Raw genomic sequence first — 24,422 nt, forward strand, 5'->3', positions numbered from 1 at the left:
CATGTTTTATCCCTTAATTTAAGGTGGCATATTTCTCGATAAAGTGAATTAAAAGTAATAAATCCATGAAACCTGGATTTTTATGTCAACAATTGATCCCATTGTCTCTAATTGCTTTAACAGCATCTTAGCTTTTACTTAGAGATTTCACAATTGATGTATTAAAGTCAAGATTATGAGGTAAGGATGTTTGGAAACACAAAATGCCAAATAACAAGCTACTTCCTCATGTCTTTCCTTCTACTAGTTAATATTAAATTATTAGTAACATAGACTATTTAATATAAAAAGTAAATGATGATAATAAGTTAATAACCCAAAGATAATGGGTTCAAACCTTTGTTGCGATATTTATTTTTTACAATGATCCCTAACTCAAATGGTTTAAACCTTGGCTATAAAGTTTGTTTTTATTACTCTGTTAATTTAATATATTTATGCTCGTTAGGCAAGTACCTTTTGCTTAAAGTTAGTGAGAGAGAAACACATAGTTAGAAGTATATTATTATCTTTCTAAATGTGGATTCATAACGAATTGTTTACATATATAACGCATCTATAGTGATGTCACTAATAGTGATCCCCTATAGGGACCACTTCCTATCACTATCTTGAAGGTCCTCCAACTGTCTTGTAGATCTGCCTAGAGGGTCACGTTGTTATGTTGATGTGATGTTTGTTAGCTTGGTCATGCCGACGTGATGATGGCTTTGTTATGTATTTTGGGGGTGTTACACCTACAATTGTGATATTTATATTTATCAATGATCATTAATTTAAGTGTTTCAAACGTTGGTTGTAAAGTCTGTTAGGCAAAGGGCAGAGGGCATGTACTTGTAGCATAGATAGAATTAGATCCCTTCGCGTCACTAAAACTTTCTCTTGAAGATTTTTTTCGTGCTTATAGCCCTATGTGACATTTATGTGGAGGAGAGAGGGAAGAGGACTTAGCAGGCCTCCACATGATGCATAGAGAACATGGTGGTTCATCGTGGTCAGTGAGAAAGATGAGAAAGAGGGGGGATGCATTCGTCGACGAAGAATGAAAGAAATTGATGGTTAGAGGGGTGATGTCAACGTTGACAAAGGAGGGATGTTCCTAAGCCCCACATTAGAGATGCTCTAGCTAATTTATACTAAATTAAACATTGGTCTTGACAATCAATGTTGGCAACCTATGTTTGTGCTATATAAAAGTGACAATTCAAGGTTTTAACCCAAGAAAATGACACTTTATATTTTGCTTTTGTTTGTGGGCATATACTTTGTGTATGGAGACTGTTGTATGAGGTATGGAGGTGGCAAGAGTATAGCCAATGACCCTAGTGACTTGTATGTATGTGATCAAGAATACTCACATGTTATTTGTTATCATCCTAGAATGATTGATTCTTCCAAGATTGAAATACCATATTAACCAAACATCTATAATTCATATAGTTAGTAGTCACATTCATTCGATAATGTAACACACAAAAAAAAGAAAATCATATGTTACTTAAACGGTATGCTTTCAGTCTTTTACAAAGCAAATATAGCTTCATCTCATTCTATGAGGGTAATTACATCTTAGTTGTTAAGTATTGTGTATTTGGAGGAACTAAAATATTGTTATCTTTTTCAGATTTACTTTTTATAAAAAGGCATGTAGTCTTTGGACATTGGGCCTAAGGAGGATGGATATTTGGGTTATTGGTAAAGGTAAATGTAATGAAACCTAATGTTTATGACGTTGGGCCGTTAAGTAACTCCAAAAGGCCCAACTTGAGATTTCTACCAAAAGTCAAAATTGCATAAAAACATGAAAATAAAGGCAAACTTGACTTATGTTGTAACTTGTAACCATCCCGGTAGAATAGTAAAATATCTACAGGGTTATTATGTAAATCAGTTAATCAGACCAGCCGGCTGGTTCATTTCATACTGTCACAACAATGACTTAACGGTCCTGGTTCGACACGAATTTGAAGAGAAACTTATGTATGCTAACTATGACTATCTATTTATGATATGGATTAAAAAAATTGAGAATTTCAGAAAAAATTATATTATAAGATTCTCAAACATATAAAAAAATTATATAAATATTATTCATAAAAATAAATAAGAAATGTTACAAGTATAAGCTAGGCTACTACTTTATGGGATTTACCTTTTTTTTTCTAAAACATATAATCAAAAGCTTGATTTCAAATATCAAATATGACACATTATCTTCATAAAAGTCAGAAAAATAGTTCAAGTCAAATTCTTTATCTCTTTGTCCCCTATAGTTGCTTCTTTGTTTCTCTTCTTAACCCCACACAACAATAGCACCAAAAAGTCTTTTGTTTCACATTCATCACCTTTGGTAAGTTGCCACATCACTTTGCCATCCTTTTAAAAAAAAATCAATTTGGTATCCTTATTTGTGTATACACATATCAATACAATATATACTAGTTTCATTGCCATTCATATCGCATAAATTTTAAAGGGAGGTTTTTTAGACGTTCATCATATTGATTTGGACGCGTCATTACAATCACTTAGCTCATTCATATACCTCCAAACTAGACAATTTGGACAGGTGTTGTAATGTTGATTGTTGATATATAACTGTAGTTGATTTAGACACACCATTATAATACCGGTGCACTATTTTTTAAACTTTGCTTTATACTCATATATAATAAAAGTATTTATTCTATTAAAATAATAGATATATATATAAAGTTATTTGACCTCTATATTGAAAGTATCACTATTCTAAAATCTAAAGAGATCGTGAACTTTTCTTACATGTTTGAAGTACAAAATCAAATACTTAATTTGCAATGTTTAAATTATAAAGATCGTGAATTGATAACCTCTGTATTTAGAAAAGCGCTATTCAAAAATCTATAAAAATCTAGAGATAGAGAGCGAGATTCGAAGAGAGAATAAAAATATTACAAATCCTTTTTATAGGCCTAAAAGTAGTGTTTTAAAAACCGATTCGTACCAGCGGTTGGACCGCTAATATCGGGTTTCGTATATGAAACTAGTATTTTAAGCCAGGTATTTTTATGCAGTTTTCTATAACATCGAATGCTTTTGTATTACTTTTTTATTATGAATTTTTGGATTATATTTAATTATGAAATAATATACTTTTGAGTTACCTTTTGTGTTGAAGTTACATTTACATGAAATTATAAAATAAACTATTCAGCCCAGTTAAACCTTCCACCGATTATACCATTTTTTTAGCCCAATTCGAAACATCGCCTAAAAGTGAAATAATAATCCTACAACAAAAACAAAAAGATGTAAATACAAACCTTAAAATACATAAAGGACCAAATCACACAACCACTAAACTCAAATGGTTAAATTGCAAACTCAACCCTTAGTTGACACAACACAACACAAACATTAGATTCTCAACTCAAGTGAACATTAACATAACAAACATAACATACATACATACAATACAAACCTCAACCTCTTCAAATTCTCTTGTTTGTCTGTCCTTTAATCCATCAATGGAATCTCAACCCGACCCATCTCCGGCCAACTCATCCAACACACCACCTTTAACTCCAAAACCCATTTCAAGATCCGACCCAAACCCATACCCAACCACCTTCGTCCAAGCGGACACCACTTCATTCAAACAAGTAGTCCAGATGCTTACCGGATCATCCAAAGTATCCATTCCACCGGTCAAAACCGGTCAACAAAAGAAACAAGGCTTCAAACTCTATGAACGTAGAAACAGTTTGAAAAACGGACTTATGATCAACCCGTTCGTGGGAAAATCCGGACAAGAATCATCGCCACGTATCCGGGAATTGTTGTCACCAAGCATTCTTGATTTTCCATCCTTGGTGTTAAGTCCGGTGACACCCTTGGTAGAAAGTCCGTTTAATAATAATAATAAGTCGTCGTCTTCGTCGGTTTGTAACTCGGAGGAGGAGCGGGTGATCGCGGAAAAAGGGTTTTATTTGCATCCGTCGCCACAAGCGGCGACGGCCGAGCCGCGGCTTTTGCCGCTTTTCCCGGTCACGTCGCCGCGTGTGTCGGAGTCGTCGGTTTAAGATTGTGTACACGTCAGTATTGGACGTACCCGACAGCTGACATGAAAGAGGTAAATCAAGTATCATGTAATGATCAGTGATTATGATTATGGTTAAGAATTTACAATTAGAGGTCTTTTTTCTTAAATTGTACAATTTGGGTCTATATAAAATTAAATAAAATAATAATTTTTATTTTCGTAAGTCTTAACTACATGTTGAAAATAGAAATGGACCTAATTGGTGACTTTTTTTTAATATCTTTGCTTTTAATTTACTTTATTATTAATTTTAATGCAAATTTTAGTTGTTTTGTGGTTTTATTAGTTTATAGCTTAGACCATGCGTACTCATGTCAAATTGTGGCGTTGTGGCTCCAAAACGTCGGGGTATCCTCTTCTTCCTTTGCGTTTTGGGGTTGACGTCTTGGCAAAACATTTTGTACACAACGTTAGGAAGGCCTGAATTTTGAGGGTCTTGTGAGAGAGAGGTAGAGAGAGGAGGAGGAGAGAGAGGGGGCGTTTTGGGGACATTTTCTCATTGCACTCACTTTTTGCAAAATGCTCAAAAGCTGACTAGGCGTCATATAACGTAAAATGCTTGGGTGTGCCTAGTATTGACTACGCATGGTCTTAGGAATTAGGATTGGTTAGAAATTTAGATGAGATTGTAATAAGTTTGTGAATATTGGTTGAGGGAGTTTAATGGAATGAAAAAGTTAGGTAATTTATTTGTTCAAAAAGGAAGTTGCAACTATAAAGCTTGCTTCCATTGATGTCTATTCTACACCTAACAATAACCACCATTTAATGTACAAAAACGGTTACAAGACCTAATTGTTTATGTGTAATAATGTGTTTATTATGTTCTTCTGTTTGTATTGGATTTTAAACATGCACAATAAATGTTTGAATAATCAAAAGGAGAGCTTGATGGATGAAGTAATGCGATTGGTTCGTGGTCCAACTACGAATAGACCGTTTGAATTTGATAGATCAGTTGAGCAATAAATGTTTGAAATATTAAATAAGAAAGCTCTTGATTGATGAAGGGAAGACGATTGGTTCATGGTTCGATCACTAATATACCACTTGGATTAAAATAGGTCACGTGTTAAAGAATCGCATGAATCACATAGAAGGGTCGTCGATGTGCGGTTCGATTTATTAAATGTGCTATGTCTAGATTAGATTAGTAAACAAGCTAAGATCAATACAAACATGTTTCATGTTGATTGATAAACAGCAATGTAAGATGATAATTTACCTTTTTTTAGAAAACAAAAGATTATTGATTCTTAAGGTTAGAAAGAATTTGAAAATAATGATCTCTGTCAGTTTAAAAAAAAGTATCGTATGAGAAGTTACGTAAAACGGATTAATGTGTTCATAGGGTAACGTCTCTTTTATCTTGATCTCTTTACTATAAACTTATAGTCATATTAAATAAATCCTATATTTTGGATCTAATACCTTGTTAATTTTTAAAATGTAGTCATTAATTGTTAATTAAAAAAGTAATGTATTAATCTCCCTATTTCCATTACTTCGTATAGTTTCTTACAACCAATGACACTTCTTATTCACACCTAACAAGAAGCATAGGCTGACTCTACAACTCATGAATAACTTCTGAGGGGTTTAAGTTGACTTAAAAACTTATATTCCAATTCTAAGAAAAAGAATGTTTTAAGCCTTGGTTCTTATTAAATTTCAAACGACTTTATGTTCTAGACTTTTCAATCAAATTGATCACTTGATGTCTTGAACGTGCACGTAATGAGAAGCGTTGAGGGCTGCGTAATCAAATTTCAAACGACTTTATGTTCTCCCCATCCTCATGAGAAGCGTTGAGGGCTGCGCTCATGACATCGTCATAGGATGTGTTCGCGAAAATCCGATGCACAACCTACACAAAAAAAAACTTTTAAGTATAAAGAAAAAGAGTAAAAAGCATAGTTAGGGAGCTATGCGTACCTGCGGAAACGCTTCTCGTAGAAGCCAATCCTTATTGGACAGAGCCTCTTGAAGGGTAGCTTGAGCTTGATCGCGGGCGCGTTCGGCCTCATTCCTGTTTAGGTTGGCAAGCAACACGTCCTTGGCAGCAGCCTCTTCAATGCCTTTAAGCTTGCGCTCAGTGCGATCAAGCACACCCCTCTGATCCAAGAGCTCCTGTAGCTTCTTGGCATTCTCCAAAGCCAAAGCCTCATGAGCCTGCTGAAGCTTCTCCAGTTTGGCTTTCAGCTCTTCATTCTCAACGCGCAGAGGCTCAGCAACAGCTTCAGCTTTGGTGGCCCTTTCAGTTGCATTACGTGCAGTTTCCTTAGCCAACCAATCACAGGGTGACAGCTCACCGACAATAGTACGAGGAGGAGCACGCTCCAGTACAAAATGTCGCTATCAGCCGCTGCTTACCCACCAACTCCCATCGTGGCACGAACGTAGCCCGTAGTTGGTGGAAAAGGAATATTATATACAGCTGGCCGTACCTGCTTGGAAACCTACCTTCGGCTATAAATACTCCAACACCTTGGAACGGTATCATCATCTTCTCTCTAGCTATTTCTCCCTATATACACTTATATTCAGAGCAATCTAGTCTGATTCTCACGCCGGAGGGTGGTCACAAGGAGGAACCCCCCTTCTCAGTGACGAGCTTACGGTGTCTGTTTTGCAGGTTGAGAAGAATAACCATCTTTGCCGGACCTAACCCTCGTGGGAAACATCTACTTAACCCTAAGATTATCCTTAATCTGCCGGGGTCATCTAGTGTTTCTTCAGTTATGTATGATGTTTTCTACAGTCAAAAAAGTTGACTATATGTGTCAACATGGAAACTTGTGTGGTTTTTCGAATCAAAGCTTTAGAGCTTTAGAGCTTGTTTACATTTGGATTCTTACAGACAGTAATTCGTCGAGATTCTTTAGTTGTTTGTCACCTAAAAAATTTATAATCAAATATAAATGCGTTCGTACACGTCGGACATGTATACTTGCAGACCTATATACATACGAATATACAAACATAACTAAATGCGCACATACATACAAAGATACGGACATACACACCTACATACATCCATGTATAAAGACATACGAACATACGTAAGTACATGAGTAAATAAAAACAAATGTACGTACCTAAATACGTTCCTACATAGGCACGTACGTAACTACATACGAACATACATACGTACCAACATTCTATACATACGCCAGTACATATTCAGGAATACGCATGTACAAACACACACTAACATGCATGCATACATAGTCACATATGCACGTGTGTACATTTATACATAGTCATGTGCGTAAGACGTAAGTACCTTAAATAGTACATACTTAGCTAAATGCATACTTACATATTCCATCATATATGCACATACAAACATACATAAAAATATACACAAATACGTACGTTCGTTCATACGTATGTACGTACACACAAACACACGCACCTACATATTCCTAATTAACCTACAAATATACGTACGCCCCCACATATATACGTACGTTCCTATGCACATGACTACGTGCATACACACGAACGCACCCACATATATGTACATATGTATGTACATTCCTATGCACACGACTACGTGCATACACACGAACGCATCCACATATATGTACATATGTATGTACGTTCCTACATACACAACTAAATACATAGTTACACACTTCATCATATACGTATGAACAAACATACCTACACACATACATACATATACGTACATGCCTACACACATACATATATACCTACAAATAAACCCATACAACCCTACATACAAACATACAATGGCGAATAAAAATTGTTAATGAAAAACAAGAATTGAAATAGTTTCATATGTATGTGTTAAAAAAATTATACGGATGATTCGATTATGAAAACCAACATAGAATACAAAAAGACAGATGTTAAGAACACATCGTAAACTTTGCAGAATATATGATATAAAAAAGCAAGTCATATTTATTCATCGAAAGTCGAATCGGTTTCATGGTTTTAATCAGATTCTCGGGTTTCATCGCTTTCATATGAATCTCCGGTTCCGTCGCTTCCATCATATTCTATAAGTTGTTTACCCCTCAATGCTGCATGCCTTTTTATTTCGCATTTGGTCCCTTTCTTTTTAAAGCTGCTCCTTGTCTTTCAAAATGTTGTCGTGATTACAGGAGTCATTACCACATTCATGTTTATTACATTTTTTTACAGATACTCTTTGGTTTCATGCCTTTCTTCTTCGCTTCCTCCCTAGTTAAAGAACTATACGTTATAAAAAACAGTCAAACTACCTACATAAATTAACAAAAATAATTATCAACCTCAACAAAGAATTGTACACATTACTACAAAAAGACTAAACAATATAAAAAAGACGTGTAGCCCAAAAAAAAATACCTACACAAAATTGTTACGATGGAAAAATAGATAAAAGAAAGTCTAATCGATGTTTAATATAATAAAATGAGAACTTCATCAAAATGTGGAACTTACCTTCAAAATCGTTACTCGATAACGGATATCATTCAATCAACAGAAAAGCTATAAAAGGGTAATAGTTTACTTGGTTTGTGAAAGATAAAGGGGGAAACAAAGAGGTGATGTTGATGAATGAAGGGAAATAAAGAGTTTTATTATGATGTTATCCACTTATGGTTGTATTTTTAGTTAACCTTCTAAAACTTATGATCTTGCATTAAAAAAGAATAAGTCTATGACATACTCGGATAATTAACTTAGAATAATCGGAATTCAATAAAAATCAACCCTAAAATGTAATAGAATATAAATTAAATGTCTACTAATTCATAATCTCGTCTAAAAATCAACATTATGTACTGGAATTATATCCTAAAAGTTATACTCAAACCTAATCGTAAAAAACTAAAATTGAGCTGATATACATATGACTATAATCCTATTGATAAAAAAGAATGTTTAAAATTGAAGTTGAAAGGAATAGATGAAACCTGAATTCGCTGATAATAATTCGATGTATCATCTTGTTGTGAAAATCGTGTGACTTCATCAAATTGAAATCGATTTAGGGCATAATAAAATTAGGCTGAATAGTCGATTGGTGGATCTTGAAATCAAATTATACATTTTCGATTAACATATAATATGGAATAGATATCGAATTAACGACTTTGTTTATAGAAATCTTGGATTCTGAGTATCGATGTTTTCTATTCTTTAACGATTGATTTTGGTGATAATGTTTAGAAAAGAATATAATATTTGAAACAGCTCTGCAATTAAAAGTTACCAAATATATTATTAGGTTACATTACAAATATACCCTTATGTATAATTTAAAAGAAAAATATAAAGAAAAGATATGATTGGTTGTAACTACTTCTCGCACTAAGAATACTTCTGAAATGAACCTAATCCTATATATATATATACACTAGTTTGATCCTCCCGTGTTACGGGAGTTTATTCAAGTTTTTGTTTTAATCGTTTTGCTATTTATGATGATTTATTTTATTTTTTAACGTAGTTTAGTTTTAATTTAATACATATATATTAGTTTGTTATTTTTTATATTTTTAACGAACAAACATAAACGGACACGAGCATGTTGGTTTTTTTAAATGAACAAAAATATTTATCTAATGAAAAAGGGGATGCTAATGTAGTTGACACTGGTGGGTAGTATCGGAAAACCAACGATTAAAATGATAGACCAACAATAGAGAACATGTAAAGGAGATAAAATAAATTAGGGTTTAATGATAGTGTTTACCAACAAATGAGAGCTTATAACCCATTTGAGGGATATTAAGGTTTGGTAAGACCCATAACCAGTGTAAATTATTCTACAAATAAATGATATGAAAGAGTTTAGAAGTTATCCGTTTAGAAATAAATGATATGTTATAACCCGTTTAGAAGTTATTCGGGTTTGGTGAGACCCATGACCTACAAAATTATTGTTTGATTATGAAAGAATTTCATAAATATATGAGATGTTATAACCCATTTAAAGACTATCCGGGTTTGGTAAGACCCATACCCGTGAATTTGGGTCAAATGAATGAGAAGCCTTCATTTAGAAATCAAGCAATCTGGTGGCTCTAGAGAATGTGGGGAACAACCTAAGAGCGACATATAAGATTTCATGGTAGGCAATTATATAGATAGTTAGATATATAATATAAAGGCTATTGTATTTATTAACTATGTTCACTTATTTGTGGTTCGTTAGTTATTAAAGTATGCGACTTTCTGTAATCTAACACTGCTAACTCGTAATAGATTTACATACAGTGCTTTCAGTTTAAACTCTTTATATTAGCATTTAACACACCATTGTTTTGTGTGATGCGCGTTGTGGAATATAAAGTTTACTATGTACAAAGCTCATTTATTTTTATACGATATATAGGTGTATATAAGACAAAGTTTAAGATACGTCAAAGAGGGCAGCTAAGATTTGTTTTTTTCTAAAACAATCATTTTAAAAAGATTTTCACCAATATATTTAGTCAAGAATACTCTAAAATAAAAAAGGATGAAAATCATTCGATATAAACACTAATAACAATTCTAAAAACCTAGATGAAATAGAGCTTATGTAACATGAGCAACTGACCATGTGACACATAACATTACTGTTGGACTAAATCGGTTTTGTTCACGTATGAAGAAGTCAAAGGGGTTGTTGCAAAGAAGAAGATCGGTGTGCAAGACTGCTATGTTTGAATGGGTTAAAGAGAACTGTGTTGGATGTTGAATCATTAAACTCCACCAATTACATTAATGGCATGCACACAAGTTAATAAGTATAGATGAAATGAATTATGAAATGTCATTTTTGTCCTTGTCATGCAATTATGAATGACATAAGCAAAAGGATAAAAGAGAAATTTCATAAACCATGAATTATGAAATGTCCCTTTTGTCCTTGTAATGCAATTATGAAATGACTTTGATACCCATCACTCTTCCTTTATATATAATATAGATATAGATAATAAAAAAAGACCGACCCTTAACATTCAATATTGTGAACACAGCCTGCAGGTCTTAAAACACCACCATTGTCTACCAGCTCACCACAAACCAGTCACCACAGCTGCCGCTAGCCCGCCACCTCCACCATCATCCATCTTTCTGGTCACTCCACCTCAGGCCTCTCCATCCTTCCGGTAAGATTTATTGTATTTAGGGATTTAGAGTTATGTTTAAATTGGAATTAATTTGGGATTTAGGGTTTATGTTTAAATTGGAATTGATTGAGTATTTAGGGTTATGTTTAAATTGGAATTGATTAGGTATTTAGCTTTTAGTTTTATGTGTAACTTGGAATTGATATTAGGTTTTTGGTTCAAATTTGTTTAGAGAACTTTGAAGATAGTAAACAACCTCTTACTAGCAGTTTTTTAATCGTCAAAGAAAAGAAAACGATGACATCGATTCCGGTTCATCACTAAGTTTAAATATTCCAACTTCAAGTTTAAATATGGTTGATGACTTGCAAGAAAATGAAGATATTGGTCCAAGTTCAAACATTCCTTCGGCTTCAAGTCCTTCAATACGTTCGAAAATCAATTTGGATGATCTTCCTTCGAATTCCGCTGATAGACCACCTATGGCTAGTTATCATCACAATCAAATAGGTGACATACGAAGAGCATATCTTGTTAAAAAAGCTTTTCAACCATGAGTTCATGACTTTAAATGGACAAGCTATTGTAGTGGCCGAGACGTTTCAATGTCAAATGGTTTGATAAATATGATTGGTTGGAGTATAGCACTAAAACAGAAAAAGAATATTGCTTATGTTGTTACTTGTTTAATGAAAGTGTTTGTAATCAAGGTTGAAGACGGCCCAACCTAGATCCGCCACTGTTGGTTCGTTAACCCGGTTAGTTTAAATTTATTTGTTGTCGTGTATTCTATATTTATTTCATTAACATTGTATGAAATATGGGGATAAAAATTTTGAGCACTTCTCCTATGTTTCAAGGCTAGATCTGCCACAAGGGTTAAAGACAGATCGTTAATATAATCTATTCGTATCGTTATCGATCTTGTTTTTTAATCAAATACGTCGCTGAGATCGAGTATGGTAAGAGGAATCAAACGCATAAATTCATTCCATTAATTGGACGAGAATTGTGGTTCAAGCATACTAAACGGGTGGCAATACGGGTTGATGGGTTTGGGTAATATAATAATAATGCAGATCTTGTAGTTTGGTCCTTGAACTATTGAGGTGGAAACAAAGTATGGTTAAAGTTTAGTTTTGGGTTAAAAATGTATATTTTTCAAAATTATTTATATATATATATATTAAATAAACATAATAACAAATATTAATAAAATAATATTATCTCGAATAACGCGATATTTTGTTGGAAAACTTACCCTATATAAAAACGGGTCAGGTAATATAAATTAGAAAACCGAATTGTTACAAGTTGAGGTCGTGGTAGAGGCTGAAGTTAGGGAAAAGGAGGGGGCGTGAAAATCGACCAGGTTCAAGTTCAAGTAATTACCAAAGGGACCAAAATAAGGACGAGACAAGAATGCACGAGCCGACAAACAGGAGAGGAAGAGGCAAACTTGGCTCGTGAAGATCCAGTATTACATTGAAGATTACAGAGTTGGTTTCATGATTAAGGGGAAATATTGTAAGTTAATCCTGAAACGGGCATAAATAAAGTTTGGTTTATTTTAATTATTTTATTTGAGTTTGAGTTATAGTAGAATATAAATTAGGGTTGTTCACGAGCTGAGCCGAACCGAGCGAAGGCTTGCTCATTGCCTGAATCATTTACAACCGAACCGAACTGAACGGCTAAAATTCGAGCCGAGCAGAAATCGAAATGAGCCAAAATCGAATTGAACATTTTTCGATCGACCATCAAGCAATTTTCAAGCATTATTTATTTCTTTTTCACATTAAAATTTTCAATATGAAACAAGTTTGAAAGTTATAAATAATATATTTTGTAAACATATCAGTAGTTTTTAGACAAATGAGTAATAGTTTGTAAATTTTTATGAGAAATAAATTTTAATTGAGATATAATGAACATGTAAACAAACTTCATGTATTCCGAAAACTTGAAACGAAAAAATAAATCTATAAAATCGACGGATTTGAGAAAATTTTAAAAGGTTTAAAATATTGTATAATTATATTTATTAATAAAAGATCCAATACAATAATGCCTTAACGTACAATAGGTACGCGAATCCATTTTTTTACGAATCAATCCATGAAATCACATCCAAACATCTCGGAATCGTCAATACATTTCCAATTAATCATTGGTTTACCGAAAAAAAACAGTTTTGGATGGTTAATTATCAATTTTTTACTTTTTTTCACGAAAACCGATTTTGAGCGTTTTCTGAGCGTTTTAGGTTTTCGGTTGAACGTTTTAGTTTTTGTGAGCATTTTCTAAGTGTTTTAGGTTTTTACCTTTGAACATCTCGCGTACTTATCGTACGTTAAGGCATTATCGTTCGGTAACTGCATCCTATATTTATTATATGTTTTGTATATATTTATATATTTGTTTATAAATAATTATATATGAAGAAACACGGATCCGTTCCCCAGGTATGGGTCCTGGATCCAATGAGTCCACAGGGTAAAATATGATAACTATTACCAAAATATGAGCATAACTTCCCGAAGTCCAATGACCAGGACCTGCATAACAGACACCGTGAGTCTCGTTACAGGAAGAACAAGAGGGGGGTCTTCCTGTAACCACCCTCCGGCGTGAGAATCAGTAACCTTTGTAAACGGAGAAAGTACTGAAGTAAATAGACTAATTGTAGTCAAAATGTAGGTGAGTGAATGAATACCTCATACCGTTTGACAAGGTATTTATAGCCGAAGGATGTAGGAAGGTGATTGGGCCAGCTGTCCCTTTCTAGAAGATCTTTGATAACCGCCTGGACGCGTGTCCTTTTGAGATAGGTTGAGCTATACGTCCCATGTGCATGTGTATAACAACCTGGACACGTGTCGCCTAATGATAGGACGGATCGCACCATGTCCATGTGCACGGTTATAACAACCTGGCCAGGTGTCCTTTATTCATTGGTTGATATGTCACGTATTCCCCAAGTAAGAATCGTGAACCTTCTTCTAGAGAGTAGTTATTTGGTGATAGCTGTGTCATTGGTGTTGTCTTCCGGTTACCTTGGCGGACAAATGTCCTGTCCCGCAGGTAACTTTTGAGGGCGCCAGAATGTTTCCGCGCGTGTTATGAGGACGTTCCTCCTCAACCGTGATATGCGGGTGATCTATATGTCCCACGGGTGGTACTTAAGGGTATTTGGGTCTTTTTGGTACCCTACCTCTATAAGTCCCCTAGTCCAGTGTTTCTTCCGAGTGAAGTCTTTTATGCGGGTGAAATTCTAGACTTAACGTATGTTGGGGGTTTTTGAATTTTTTGGAATTAGGTAGAAAATATCTTCTGTTGATGTGGATAATCATGAAAAAGGAAAAGTTGACCCCTCGCAGGCGCGTGAACAGATGATGGAACGTTTTTGACGGCTGCCACTGTACCCGACTGCAACTTTTTCTCTTTTTCGAATTTCCCGCGTGACGTGGCAATCATTGATTGGGCGATGGTTTTCTCTCTCTACTGTTCATATCCCATCGCATTAATTGCGATGGGTATAAATAAGGGGAGACTCCTTCTATTCGAAGTTTTATCACCTTTTTCTTCTGATTATCTTATTGCTTTTCTCTAAGCTCTTCATATATCTCTTTTCTTACTGAGTTTTACTATAATGTCGAACGTTCAGACTGAAGTCAACGAAATAGAAGTTTCGTGGGATTATTCAGAATATGAAAAGCTGCTGGAGACATATGGTATTCCACCTGAATGGGGGCCGGAGTTTCCTTCCCCTGGTTCTATAGCCAGTTTTCCCCCGCCTGGGAAAATGGTTGTGTATGCTGATTATTTTGTGTATGGGAATTTCCGTTTTCCAATAACAAAATTTTTTGAGAAAATTTTGACCGCATATGGGATCCATTTGTCTCAGTTACACCCACGTGCTGTGATGCGAATTCGTCACTACGAATTTGTGTGTATAGCACGTGACATGGTGCCTCACCTTAACCGATTTCCTGTTTTTTACCGTCTTACAAATTGTAATGGCTGGTATACATGTCAAGGATTTTCCGACCGGAGTATTGGGAATGAAGTTGAAAAGTTGTCCACAGACTGGCACAACAATTTTTTTTGGATATCTAAGGATGTGGTACCTTCGCCCATGGTTCGTCTCCCGGTGAATTCCGACCTTCCGGAGGTTGTCACAGCTGCTCATGAGGGTCGTGAGTGGTACGTGTTCTTACCATGGAGCCCTCACCCATGCGTGCCTTGCCGGAAGAGGCTTTAGTGTGGGCAGGCATGAGTCGTTTGTGGCCAACGGAGTTCATGGAACCTATTTTTGCGGATCTGAATGAGCGTAAGTTATCTTTTATTGCCTCTTCTCTTCCTTGAATATTTTTATGATTAAGTTTCCATCTCTTTCAGGTTGAAGTTCTATGTTCAATGCTCTTTTTGAAAACAGGGGTTGTGTCCGCAAGAGCATCCGCGAGGCGGGGGACCAACCTATACTTGAAAAGACCAAATCCCAAATTCTTTTTCCGAAGAAGGTTCGAGCTGAACCTATAATTTCGGGGGCCACCTTTGAAACAGGTGCGTATGTTCTAAACCCTCCTCCCCTTATTGCCATTACTTCCGACGGAATGATTGCCATCTTATCGTCAAGCGATGATGATGGCGATGCTTCTGAAGAGGAGGGAGAATCTGATGAGGACGCTTCTGAATTTTCCTCTGTCTCATCTTTGTTGGCAGAGTTGGAGAAAAAGAGAGCTTTCTTAGCTTCTCAGGCAGGCCACACGAGTGTGAAGTCTGCGGATACTGAGGCGGGGCCGTCGAAGAAAAAACGAAAAGTTCATCGTCCTAAGAAGCCGCAGTATAGCCTTGCTGATCGTATTGATACTGTCGAAGGTGTGTGTCAATTTTTAAGTACTGTATTCTTTTAGGATTGTTTAACTGAGTATAACTTTTTATGCAGATCCGCTGATCTTTAGTGAAGACATATCTGAGAAGTTATCTACACCAACTCCCCAATATGAGAAACAGTCATCTCTTCCTCCAGGGGGAGAGGCGGAAGATAAACCATCCGCTCCGCCTAATGATGCCAATATGGAGGGTCGTGCAACTTCTCCCTTAATTGGGATTGCTGTGGAAGAGAGAATGCCGACACCTCCAATTGATGTTTCAGCGGAGGAACCCATCAATCAGTTTGAACCTAATACTCGCTTCGACTATCTTTTTCAGACTGGGAGTATTACAGGTGATCAACAAGACATTCCTGCTGTTAATGAGGAGGATTCTAGGACCGAGGAGTTTCCTTCTCGACCTCCTCCACAACAGCCTTTCTCTACCCCGGCCCGTCTTAAACCTTCAGGTTCCCGTTATTACGGAGATACGAACCTGGGTGATAAACATGATCTGTTTGTCCCTCATGGGACATTACTAACGGGTCCCGGTTTTCTAATTCTAGGACCTGCATGAATTTTGTTGAGCATTGTGCGCCACCAGCTAAGATGACATATCAACGGGACCTTTCCCGCCACGACCTTCGTACGAATGTAGCTTATCATCTGGCTAACGCCTTAGCCGGTAGCCAAGAAGTCTTAAGTGAGTGGCGTACTCTAGGTGGAAAGGTAGGAGAAGCTCGTCGAGCCGCTGATGCTGCAAAAAAAGAAGCTGGGGGATATCGTATTGATGCTCAAATTGCTATGTGGAAACAAGCCGACGCGGAAAATGCCCTCAAGAGTGAGCAAGATCGCAACGCTGACGCTGCCTGTCGATGGAAAGAGCTTGTGAGAAGCAAAATTCAGTTCTTGAAGGTGCTCGAGCAAAGGCTCAAAAGGAAAGAGATGATCTGGCCCGCGCTCAAGAAGCTAACTCTGCATTGGAAAATCAGGTGGCCCTTCAGGGTGCTCGAATCCACGATCTTGAGGCGGAGCTAAAGTTGCAGAAGGAGCGAGTCGATCTTAAGGACCAAAGTGCTGCTGAAATTCAAACTGCCTATGACTCTCTCCTTCAAGCTCATGAAAAGGCAACTATGGAATCCAAAGAGCTCCGAATTCGGGCAGAACGTGCGGAGCAGGACCGTCAGTGGTTCCTTACTCAAGGAGTTGATGCTGTAAGTTATACTTTGGCATTTGTTGTTTCATTCTCAATTTTGATAATGAAAACTTATATTTTTACCCCAACAGGTCGTCCACCATATCAAGGGAAGTAAGGAGCTTAATGACAGCTTTGCCAATGTGATGGCTGCTTCTTCTTCACTTGGGCGTGTTATGGGTTTTCACGAAGGAATGAATTATGCTCAAAGTAACCGCACATTTAAAGATCATCCTCTACATGGTGTAAATGTCAAACAAGATCGTGCTAAACGGGTTAACGAGCACGACGCTTTGGTCTTCCCTTTACAAGATATGCTTCCGGAATGTGCTTCCGCATGTGACGGCGTACAACTTTTGAAGAGCTATGTTGGTGAAGAATCTAAGGATGACTCTTCGGAAGATACATCTTTGAAGGCTCTGGTAGACCCATCGGCCTCAAACCCTTAGGATAGGCTTAGATGTTCTGTAACTTGTAATTTTTTCTTTCTCTTTTTGTTTTTATTTTTTGGATGATTAATGATGAAGATCTCTTTGTCTTTTGTGAGCCTTTTATTATTTCAAGGAAAGTATCTTTTAAAAGATATTTTTGAAATCTACGACTTTTTAAAATGTTTGAAAGTTTGAATAATTATGGTGACGTGGCGGAGAGAGAAACTCTTTGAGGACAACTGACAAGACGTGTATGACGCCTTTGACAGCCTGTTTACACTCATTTGATCTTTTCGCCTGACGTGTCAGTCATTTGGTGGTCCGCGGTTTCTCTCTCCTCTGTCACTCCATCAGGCGCATTAATTGCGATAAGTATAAATAAACCACTTGTGGTTTCCATTCAACTTTTATCACTTTCAGATTTCCTTTCTTTCAAACATTTGAGACTATCCAACACTTTCAGAGACATCTTCATTTTTCCGAGATTCCATCATCTTTCTGAGATTTCTTCATCTTTCTTCTATTTGAATGGCTAAAGAAAAGAAAGGTGCCCCTGCTATCAATGAAGTTGTCGTAGCCCTTGAAGAAGAAGACTTTAACGACGTTGTTCACGTATATGGTTTGGTGATGGAATGGGAGCCGGAACGTCCGGCTAGTGGTTCTGTTGCCACTAGTCCTCCTTCGGAGAAAATGGCTGTATACGTGGACCATTTTACGACAGGGAACTTCCGGATTCCGGTGAAGAAGTTTGTCCAATCAATCTTGATGAATTATGGGATTCACCTCTCGCAGATCCATCCCTTTAGGATGCTGAGGATTCGACATTTTGAATTTTGTTGTCAAGCTCACAACTTTGATCCTTCCGTTGGCATGTTTGACGTGTTCTATAAAAATAACCTTCCGCGATGGGTGGTACAGTTTTGCATCTATCGAGAAGAGGACCATAGGCACGGAGTGGATCCGTAGCCTTCATGGCTGGAAGCCAAAATTTTTCTGGATCCGAGAAGATGTCATTCCCTTCGCGATGACAAAACGCAAGGCGAAAGCTCCCATGCCTGTGGTTCCTGCCACCGCTCATGAAGGTCTTCCATGGTTTAAGATCTTGACTTCGACCCCAACTCCCATGCATCTCATTCACGAGGGAGCGATGGTGAGTGTGAAGATGAGCCGTTTGTGGCCATTTCTTGAGTTGGAATCGTACTATGAAAAGACCGACAAGAGTAAGTTTGTTTATCTTTTTCTTTGTGAACGAGTAATTTCTGACTTGTTTTACTTGTTTATATAGATGAAGGTTCTTCCTTCAACACTTTATTGGATCATGAGGGGGGCATGATGGTACGTCGTCCGATTGAACCGAGAGATGGCCCTTTTTTGGACCGAACTCGTAACAATTTTTTGTTCCCCACCGCCCTTCGTCCGGAGCCTGTGGTCTCCGAACCTATGTATGCTAAAGGTGAGAAGTACGTTCGAGAAGCTATACTCAAAGGTGAGGGCATTTCGCAACCTCGACCTGTGACTGCCATTACTTCTAGCGGAGTGATCGTACTCTTTTCGTCAAGTGAGAAGTCGTCACTTTGTGAAGAAGTTTGTTCAACTGATGCTAATAAAGTTGTGGACTCATCTGCAGGTCTCACCCGTCAACGAGCCACTACTAGTCAGGCGGCAGGTCAAGATGACGTCGATACTGCTGCGGAAGTTAATGGTCCGGGACCTGATGATGTTACCGCTGAGGGCAGGCGTCCGGTTGTTGACGCGGACATTTCAAAGGTGGCGGGCAAGCGCAAGGTTAATCCGGTCAAGATTGTCCCAAAGAAGAAAAAATTCAAGAAGACAAATCCCGCCGCCTTGGAAGCAAGTTTGGAACAACTTGACGCAGAAGACCCTTCATTAGGTATGCAAAATCCCCCCTTTCTTTTTTTATCTGCTTTGGACTGGAATATTTCTAACCCATTGTTAATGTTTTTCAGTGAATCTGGATAACCTTTCTGAAGGTGTTTCTGGTTTGAAAGATTCACCTCTTCGTCCGCCACCGCCGCCTCCTAATACTGCTAAGGATCCGGTTATTGTGGCGGATGAATCCCCTTTGAAGAATAAGGAGGCCGACACAACTGATCATGCCAAGAAGTCGCCTTCTTATTATGTTCGTCACTTCAGGGATCAAGGGGGTGTGAGCATGTTTCCCCATGCTCCTCGAACTTCCCCAGATTTTCAGGAGGAAGATCCCACCCCGCATCAACCAAATTGGTCCTTACGTCAGGATTCTACATTCCGCGATGTGGACCTCTATTCAGAATTTTTGCGAGAGAGTCTTCCGCAGAGAGGGAGAGACGTCGCCGTAGTACTCTCCAAGAATTACTGAACTCCCATTCTTACTACTTGGCGAATACTATTTCCACTAACCATGAAATAACCAGAGACTGGTTGGCGATGAACGAGCAATGGGATGAGCTGGCGGCCGCTGTATCTGACGCTAAAGAGGAAGCTCTTAAAGCTATAAACGAGGCTAGAGAAGCCAGCCAGGCTCTAGAGGCGGAGAAGGTTGCTCAGTCCGCTGCTGAGGAGGTCAGGGTTGTTCTCCAGAAACAATTGGACGAACAAACCAAACTGGTGGAGGCCCTTCGAGCTGAATCGGCGGCCAAGGATAAGCGTTTATCTGACCTTAACGCCAAAAACCATGACCAAGCCCTGGAGTGTGCTCGTCACAAAATGGAGCTTGTCCGGGCCCAAGCGGATCGAAAATGGCTACTAACAGAAGCCATCCCCAAGGTATGTATCTTACTCTTATCATAAATAATCTAAGTGTTTTAAAGTTATTTATGCTTAATTGTTTTAACAGGTCATCGCCGATGTTCGGGCTAGTGATAAGTTCGGGAACTGTGTTGCTGTTCACTTAAAAGCTTCTAAACAAGCTGGTCACCAACTGGGTTTTCAAGAAGGTTACCAGTTTGGCTCGACTTCCAAGCTCCCTGAGGAATATGTCTTGGCTGGACAAGATACTGCTGCCATTCTTATACAGAAATCAACGGATTTTGATTCTTTGAAATTTTCTTTGACGGAGCAGATATCCGAGCTTGCTGACAAGGAGGACAGCATCCAGCAGTTAAAATCCCTTCTTGAACTTGATGAAGAAGATGAAGAAGAAGAAGGTGCGAGAGACGAAGGTGCGGGACATAATGATGTCGCGCCATAGATAGATTTTTCTTTTGCTTTTTAATTAAGCTATTTTATGTCTTATAATCCCTTTTTTTATGAATGAAGAAGGCTTATTTTATATCCAGTACACTTTGTTTATTTTTCATAATATAAGTGTTTGTAGGATCTTCTTTGTGTACTAATAAAGGATTACATAACAATACAAGATTTAAATGGCTAAAATAGGAATTTCTATAACTGAGGCATAAGGCAAATTACAAGGAGTGAAATTACATAGGTTGTGAACGTCTAATTAGGCACGCAGGCCAAAAAGGAAGAACAAACTATATGTAGCATTTCTTTAGTTGGGCTCCATTCCAAGTTCTGAGGATCTCAGTCCCATCCAACTTTTCTAACTTGTAGGCACCTTTGAATAAAACTTTCTGGATTTTATAAGGTCCTTCCCAAGTTGGGGCCAACTTGCCTGGGGGCTCTTGCCCGGAGGCTTCGTTATTGCGGAAGACAAAGTCTCCCGCGTCAAATTCACATCTTTGGATTCGCGAGTTATAATATTTTTGCAGTTGGCGTTTATAATTATGCTCGCGGATCGATGCCAACTCCCTTCTTTCTTCAAGGAGGTTTAGATTCATCCGGAGTTCATTATCATTATCCTCGATCATAAGAACTCTGGCGGATGGGATCCCAATCTCGGCCGGGATCATGGCCTTTGTGCCATAGGTTAAACTAAAGGGGGTTTCGGAATTACTGAAATTCCTTTGAGTGCGGAAGACCCATAATACATGGGGTAATTCATCGACCCAACCCGTCCTTTTAGTTCCTAATCTTGCCTTAATTCCTTCTTTAATGGTCCGATTAGTTCTCTCAACTTGACCATTTGCTTGCAGGTGAGCTACAGAGGTGAAGGTTTGAGAAATATGTAGCTCTTTTAACCATTCTTGTAACCCACTGTCCGCGAACTGAGTTCCGTTATCGCTAACGAGTTCCAGAGGAAGACCAAACCGGCATATTATGAATTCCCACAGGAATTTCTTAACACTTGCTGCTGTTATGGAGGCGACCGGTTTAGCTTCTACCCACTTTGTGAAGTAGTCGATGGCTACTATCAAGAATTTGACACGTCCGGGGGCTTCGGGGAAAGGTCCCATTATGTCAATTGCCCATTTCTGGAATGGCCAAGCCGAACTAACTGGGACTAACTCGTTCTTTGGTCGTAGCGTATTAGGGGCATGACGCTGGCATGAATCACACTTTCTGATTTCTTGCACAGCATCCAAATGCATTCCTGGCCAATAATATCCTGCGTTCATTAGCTTAGCTACGACCATGCGCGGGCCAGCGTGAAGACCACATATGCCTTCATGAACCTCTCTGATCAAATAGTTCGCGTCCTCAGCATCCACACATCGAAGTAGTGGTCCGAGGAAGGAACGTCGGTATAAAACGCCGTCATGTATTTGATAATTCAAGGCTTTGTGTTTTATCTTCCGGGCCGCTATTTTTTCTTCCGGGAGGATTCCGGATGACAAATATGCTATAATGGGTGTCATCCAAGTTTCCACTCCGGTTTGAATTACCAAAACTTGATGTTGCATAACAGACGGGCGATCCAACACTTCGACACGTATGTCTTTAGCGAAACGTTCGAAATTTGTCGAAGCTAGTTTGCTAAGAGCATCCGCCGGTTTGTTTTCGCTTCTCTTAATATGAATGACTTTACATGAGGAAAACTGAAGCATTAAATCTTTCACCTGTGATACATATGAAGCCATGACATCATTTTTTGCTTCATATGTACCATTGATCTGTCCTGCAATCAACATGGAATCCACCCGGGCTTCCAAATGCTTAACCCCCAGTTTTTTGGCTATCCGTAAGCCTGCCAAAAAAGCTTCATACTCTGCCTCATTATTAGTAAAGTCTAATTTTATGGCGTATGTAAACTCATGGCCTTCGTGATTGACTAGCCTGAGGCCTGCGCCAGATCCCTCACTGATTGAAGCTCCGTCCGTGAATAAAGACCAAGTCTGTCTCAATTCCGGAGGTGCTTGGGGTTGCTGCTCAATCAAACATTCTTTTTCTTTGTAGTGCGGGACTTCTGTTACAAAGTCCGCCAACACCTGCCCTTTGATTGTTGGCCTGGGTTTATATTCTATCGCGTGCTCACCTAACTCGATAGCCCATTTGGCCAATCGCCTGGACAGTTCTGGTTTACTGAGGACGTTCTTGAGCTTGTATCCGGTTAAGACATTGATGGGATGCCCTTGGAAGTATCTGCGGAGACGTCGGGCAGCATATACCAGTGCCAAAACAAGTTTTTCGAGCATAGAGTATCTTATTTCTGGGTCTGATAATGTTCTGCTGACATAGTAAATCGGCGTTTGAACATTCTTTCTATCTGTCAGAAGGACAGCCCCGATGGAAATGTCTGAAGCCGATAAGTACAACGTTAAAGGTTCTCCCGCATGGGGTGCTGTTAACGTGGGCAATTCCATCAAACATTTTTTAATCTTCAAGAAAGCTTGTTCCGCTTCTGCGGTCCATTTAAATTGTGCTTTCTTGAGGTAGTTTCTTAGTGTTGAGATAAATGGATGAGATTTGGCTGCATGGTTTTCCAGGAAACGATTCAAAGCAACCAATCGACCATTGAGTGTCTGAACTTCCTTGAGGGAAGAAGGAGAAGGCATGCATGCTACAACTTGAACTTTGTCTGGGTTAGCTTTGAAGCCCGCACCCGTGACAATTACTCCAAGAAACTTTCCTTCCTCCATTCCGAATGAACATTTGGCTGGATTTAGCTTCATGTTAATGCTCTTCAAGGTTTCAAATGTCTCTTCAATATCTCTCAGCATCTAGTCTTCCTCAACACTTTTAATTACGAGATCATCCATGTAAACTTCCAGATTTCGACCAATTTGATCTTTAAACGCTACGTCCATTAATCGTTGATATGTGGCTCCCGCATTTTTTAGTCCGAAAGGCATCATTTTATAACAAAAGATACCTTGATCGGTGCGAAATGATGTTTTGTCTTCATCGTCCGCTGCCATGCGGATCTGATGATAGCCTTTGTAGGCATCCAGGAAGCATTTGAATTTGAATGGTGCCACAGCATCAACCTTGAGGTCTATTTCCGGCAGAGGATAACAATCCTTAGGACATGCTTTGTTTAGATATTTAAAATCTATACACATCCGCCATGTCCCATTGCTCTGGGGGACGATAACTGGGTTAGCGACCCAAGTCTGATAACGGATTGGCCGGATGATCCCAGCTTGTAAGAGATCTTGGACTTGCTCATTCATTGCCTTTCTTTGTTCCGGACCCATCTTACGTTGTTTTTGAACAATTGGAGTAAACAACGGGTTTACCCTTAATTTGTGTTCCGCAATGCTCTGCGGGACACCAGTCATGTCTGCGGGTTGCCATGCGAAAACATCAATATTTGTTGATAACAACTGTTTCAGAAAAGTCCGTACTATCTCAGAGATAGCAAGTCCAATCGTTACAGTTTGATCAGGAAACTTTTTGTTCAGAACCCATTTTTCCGGTTCAGTCCTCAAAGTTTGTTTTGGAACCTTGCTGGGTTTTGAACTCTCGGTTGCAAAA

The 24,422-nt window shown here is 38.2% G+C and overlaps 1 pseudogene; it reads left to right on the forward strand.

Moving 5' to 3' along the window:
- The first annotated feature begins 3,275 nt into the window (after positions 1-3,275).
- On the forward strand, positions 3,276-4,164 carry LOC143611470 (VQ motif-containing protein 4 pseudogene; annotated as a pseudogene).
- The last annotated feature ends 20,258 nt before the right edge of the window (positions 4,165-24,422 follow it).

The sequence above is a fragment of the Bidens hawaiensis genome, unplaced genomic scaffold, assembly GCF_021521415.1.
Source record: "Bidens hawaiensis isolate Kalapana, Puna unplaced genomic scaffold, B.hawaiensis_p1.1 tig00031199_1, whole genome shotgun sequence".
NCBI classification, from domain to species: domain Eukaryota; kingdom Viridiplantae; phylum Streptophyta; class Magnoliopsida; order Asterales; family Asteraceae; genus Bidens; species Bidens hawaiensis.